The following is a 5,802-nucleotide window of genomic DNA, read 5'->3' on the forward strand; positions in this document are numbered from 1 at the left end:
TGTGTGTGTGTGTGTGTGTGTGTGTGTGTGTATTTTCATACGTGTTTGACAGGCATGGACTTCCCATGATAATATGTTGCCAGTTCTGTATTTGTTTTAGAATTAGTTGAGGCTACTATAATCAATTATGTGTATTTCTCTTGAAGTGGTGGAGTTAACCACATTTTCCAAGAATAATATTTTGACTAATTACATTCACGCTTTCTTTGCTTTGCTTTTTCTTTGGAGTTTCCTCGTTGATATAGCTCGTTTCGTGCCAAATCTGGTGTGGCCGGTAACTTTTTTCCTTTTGTATTCATTCTGTGAACGCAACGAACACCAAAATAAAAGTTCTAAAATGCTATGTTTGGTCAATCCTTCTATATGGCTGTGAATGCTGGACAATCACTAAAGACTGAAAATAAAATGCAAACAACAGAAATGTGGTTTCTTTGGAGACTGCTAAGGGTATCGTGGAAGGAAAAGAAATCAAATGAGATAGTCCTTGACGAAGCCCACGTGGGTCGCTCAATGTTAAAAACGTAACTTTTTTTTAGAGCATCCTAGCAAAGGAATGAATGGAGAACCATGATCGCCGATGTCTGTCGCAGATCTGGCAATGGATGAATGAAGGAATTCATTCTAATCGACTCACCCGTGCAGTTTCGCCTTTCCCGCAGTGTGGTCGTAACCTTTTACGAACATCAGAGACATAACACAGATACTTTTCTTTCTCCTTAGTTTAGTTTTAGTAAGTGTTTAACGGCACTTGCAACACAATAAGGTCATATAAGTGCCGAAGATTAGAGGTGTTACAAGAGAGTAACAAACACAAAAAAGAAGGAGGGAAGGTAAAACGGAAAAAGATTTTTTGATAGGAAAGAAGAAGCAAACCACACCAGAGCACCCGCCTACCACTCACTTTTCTTTCTCCGTTTACACACCAAACAGAGGCGGGGACCAATGTTTCATTGACGTCAGTATTCAAAACGGCGTGCTTCTGCTAGACGTTTTGCATTAATCGCCCAAACCGAATGTCGTACAAAGTACATTTTGGACTAAGTTGATTTATGAAAAAGAGCTTATTAACTCACTCTGCATTTAATCAATATCAGAGGGGTGAGACCCATGCCTAAGTAGTGCTCCATCTCCCTTACTTCGGTCTATTCGTATTGATCTGTTTGAGGAAAAGACTAAGTTTCATATTTCTATACAGATAAACAAATACAATGGAGTAATTAATTTCTATTCATATGCACCTGTGCCAGTTAAACTATGTATACCCTTTTTGTTATGTTTACGAGGGACCCAGAGGAAAAAAATAATTTAAGTGTCTCTTCAGCATAAGAAGAAATTCTCCTTTGAAGGTTTCTCATTGACGAATTACCCTTCACAATGATCCATTCCGTTCATTATTCAGAAGGACAAAAAATGCAGTGACATATTCTGATAGGTTGGATTGATCGATTGTTGCGACTTTTGGAAATTGTACTTTCAGTCCTGATTCTCTCAATTTTTTTTCCTTGAGGGCGGTAAGTTTATATTTCTTGGCTCGAGGGCTCTGCAAATTTAATCTATAGCTAGTACACTTTCGTCGTAACAGTAGAATATACGTGATACGAGGAACTTCAGAGGGAAAGGATTATCTCTTTTTTCAAAAAGTTCTATAAGCTAATTATAGATTGATTAAAGGGCAATCATGAGCGAATTTACTGACGCTTATGAAAAGGGTTGCTTTTATTTTTATTGCGGCCATCTTGGAATTTTTTCCATGTTATGTGGGAAGGCGTTTTCCACAGAAAATACTGGAATCTAAGCCCCAAACCTTACTCATAAATAGACAAACACATAATCTGTTATCATAATGTGCGATTATTTTCTGTCGTAAAAGAAAAATACACAAGAAATAGCCATGTATCATTGTACGAGTATCTAGCTAGCGAATTCTCGAAAAAAAAGAAAGAGTACATGGGAGATAAAATAATTTTTAAAGATATAATCAATATTTTACAAATTCCCCCCTTGGATCACAAAGAAGACTACACCGAACCTATGCACCAAATTCCAAGCTAATAGTTTGACTAATTTTAGAAACACTCGTTCTCCTGCGTTGTCACCTTAGTCTCTTTTTTTTTTTTGTTCCCTTGCTACTGCTAGTTTTCGGTGATAGTCGACTGCACGTTCTTCAACCTGCAGTGCAACTGATTTATTCGTATGCAACCATTTTTCCAACATCAGGCAGCCACATTCCAAGGTTGGAGCTTTTATTACCGAATAGAGCATTTTTAGGTTTGACAGGAATTAATTTTAAATTTAGCACAGGTGGCGGCGGAAGCCCACTCTTATCGATTCCAGGACCACCCTGGAACATTGAACGTGCGCGACTTGCACACGGGACCTCCGAGATTGTTCACCCTTTGATCTTTACTCCTGAGTAAACATTCGACAACAGGTGCACATTTATTAATGTGTTAGGTGCTACTGAAATGAAGCACTTTTCAAAAGTCACCAAAAATACTATGTTTGATAGCATCTAGTGTAATTGAGGGTAAAGGCGAGGGATTTGAATGAATAGAAATATCATTCCTGTGCATCCGAGAGGAATATTATATGCAGGTTGTTTTCGTTCAGGTTTTTTTTAATGGATTGCGTAAGTTGTCTCATTTTGTAAGATTTTTTTCGACTAGATCTAATACAGTTCAAATTTTGCATAATGCATAATATACTGCTATAATGCAATATTTTGTCAGCATCACGTAATCATAGTCTTCATAGATTTTTTTTCTGATTTATTTTCTCTAAAATTAGCGCCTTTTCCCGATGCAGCACGCAAAGTAAGCTACAGCAGCTTAATCAAATGGAATATGGAGTTTTCTTTTTGAGAAAAGTTCTATTTCGTAGTAGTTGGAGATCTTCAATTAATCTATGAAAGTGGACTTGGGAGGCTTTGTGCATAAACTCCTACCTTATTACCTAACCCACACCTTTGAAACTTTGCAGGCGTCCACAGCATTCATGAGGCTAGGACCTAACTTTAAAAACCCAGTTAACTGCTTTCCCTGATTTTTCCAAAAAGCTTTGTTCTGTCCTCACAGAATCTTGGGAAAGTCCGTCTTCTAAGACGCCATTGTACGCAAATGAGGTTTCCGTTCACTATCCTTGCGCACTGTTCCACACCTTTGAAATTATAGAGTGTACAACCCCGAAAGCAGTATAGAGAATCAATGACATCTATTACATAATATTTGGCAACTTGGAAACCCCTGTGTTACTCTTCTCTCAAGATTTATTGCTCCATTCCAGTAGAGTGTAAATTGTAGGTCTATGACTTTCAGTTGATGTTAATGCACTGATCATTCTTTTCATTGAAAGGGGCCCAGCTAGTAACAAATAAATTGCTTTAAAAAATGAAAAAGCCTTAGCATGTTTTAATTACATCTAATTATGAGGAAACCGTTGCTAATATGGCACTCAGTAGTCGATGAATGATGATTTCATCACATTCAATTACCGAACCAGTTCTCATGCACAGTGATAATACAAAACAATGTGTATAATATGGAGAATCTAAAAAGATACAAATTTAAGTAGCACTTTCCCTTACCAGTTACGTAAATAATCGTTGAGTAACCCATACACACACGTGGGTCTTGTCCCAGCTTTTGTAAAATTCAAACAAGAGCTCACATTTTAAAAAACCCAGAAGACACAATAAAATTGTTTTTATAAAGATAAAGAATGAACGTGTGTATTTAGTTTGACAAAGTTACAAGAGAGTAGCACTATTCGCACATAAGCTCTGGACCGTCTATAAGTATGTACTCTTTTGCGACGGCTGTCACGAGAAATACACTCCCTCGCTCGGCGTTGAAATGAGATTTATACTACAGGGTGATCCAAAAAAAAACAACAACCCCTGTACAACTTGTTTTTTTAAAATATCTTCCTCCATCCTGAAGTTTTGTGTTTCAGATTTGAACATAATATTTGGAAGTCAAAGAAATTTGTCTAACTTTCATTGAATAGTTTTGCTCTATAAAAACATCTCATTCTCAATCGTATCCCCATTTTCTTAGCATGACGCACCAGTTCGCATTGGCGCGAATGTTGCAACTTTTAGTGGTATCGCGAATGTTGCAACTTTTAGTGGTATGCCATACCACTAAAAGTTACAACATTCGCGCCATATGTTTCGTTTGCCTGCTGAGATCATGGTTAGGTGCACTCAAGACCTTTGGTGTCATGAGTAGAGAAGTTCTCGTCAGTTTGGATCAATAACAAATCATGACTAAAAATTTCCTTGAAAATGACCACTTGAGGTCGAACACGCACCATGAGCAACCCTTTACACGTCACAAGGGTGCAGATTTCAGAAGTCGAGCCCTATGAGACGTTGACGATCTGCAGCTTGGAGTTTCCTATACCATCACAGTCTGCATTCTAATGGCAGATCCTACGACTGTACCATTTTCATCTTTGCTAGGCCTGGGATGACACGGATCAGAGCATGGCAATGAGTTCATGATTCCTCGATTGTCGTGAAAAGCGGGATCATTTTCTCGATGACATTTGGATTAGTGCAAAGAACTTTTCCCCCCTGAGGGGCATGTTAACTCCAAAAATGCTGTTCATTGGGCACCCAATGTGTTTGAACGCCATTGAACATTTCGAACGACGCGTTAAAAATGTGTCGAGTCCAAAGGAGGGCATGTAGAGCACTGTCTCTAGCAATTCCAGAATGAAATCGTTAGTTTTTTAAACTCTGTAAATTAAATTGGATACTGTTTGAATGTTACAGGGATGGAAAATTAAAATTTCAAAGAGAAAATAGAGAAAAAAAGTCAGCCTGTCTGTTCCCGACTTCCTTTAAAAGATTTGAAAAAATTGGCGAACTTTGCGCTTTTTGGGTGCCTTTTTCTTTAAGCCATTTACGTTTCCAAAGTAAGTTCCTTCTTCGTGGGTTTTATGTCAAACAATCACCTTTTGAATGAATTATGTCTGTTCCAAATTACAGCATTCTATAACAATTTTTGTGCGAGATATTCAGAAAAAAAAACGTTGTACAGTTGTTGTTTCTTTTGGATCACCCACTTTCTGGCGCTGCTCGAGCAGAATTTGTCGAGCAAGGTGCTTAATGTTTTGCTTCCGTTCCAAAGGTTGGGAATAGTCTAGACACATATCTAATTAAGGTCTCCCAATTATATGAGGCGTCGGGGGCCTAGAGGTAAGGCTACCGAACTTGTAATTGTGTGGTTGCGGGTTCGGGGGTTCGTGCCGCGGGCCCGACGTTGTGTCCCTGGGAAAGGCACTTGACAGGAATTTTCCTCACTTCACCTAGGTGGGATTGAGTACCAGGCCATAGACAACGAAAGATCGTGTCTGTATGTTTGTGTTTTAGAGACATTCAATGGCTGCTTCCACTGTATGCTTCCCAGGAAGTTGAGGTTGTTCCAGAATGCTCTCAGGTCTGGAGGTCTAATAGTATAGATTGTGAAGTGCACAGAGTTTGCTGTTGAGCGGGGATTTGCGCTATACAAACGCTATTTAGTATTATTATGATTTAAATAATATCATTATTATTATTATTAGAAGCTCAATGGGTTCAGGCTGGGACAGTGGAAGCCCAATTATTTCTGTTCGACGTGATTCTGGTTCTCTCGATGACCAGAGTTGCGTTGTGCGGAGCTGCTCCCTCTCTCTCGAACCACTGTCGTCTCCACTCCTGAAGTCCCATAAAATCTACCCAATGATCTTCAAAACAGACTAAGAAGCGTCGCATAGTGATCTGTTGTCACCGTAACCGTACCATCGTGACAGACCACG

Source organism: Aplysia californica, unplaced genomic scaffold (assembly GCF_000002075.1).
Source record: "Aplysia californica isolate F4 #8 unplaced genomic scaffold, AplCal3.0 scaffold00343, whole genome shotgun sequence".
Taxonomy (NCBI): domain Eukaryota; kingdom Metazoa; phylum Mollusca; class Gastropoda; order Aplysiida; family Aplysiidae; genus Aplysia; species Aplysia californica.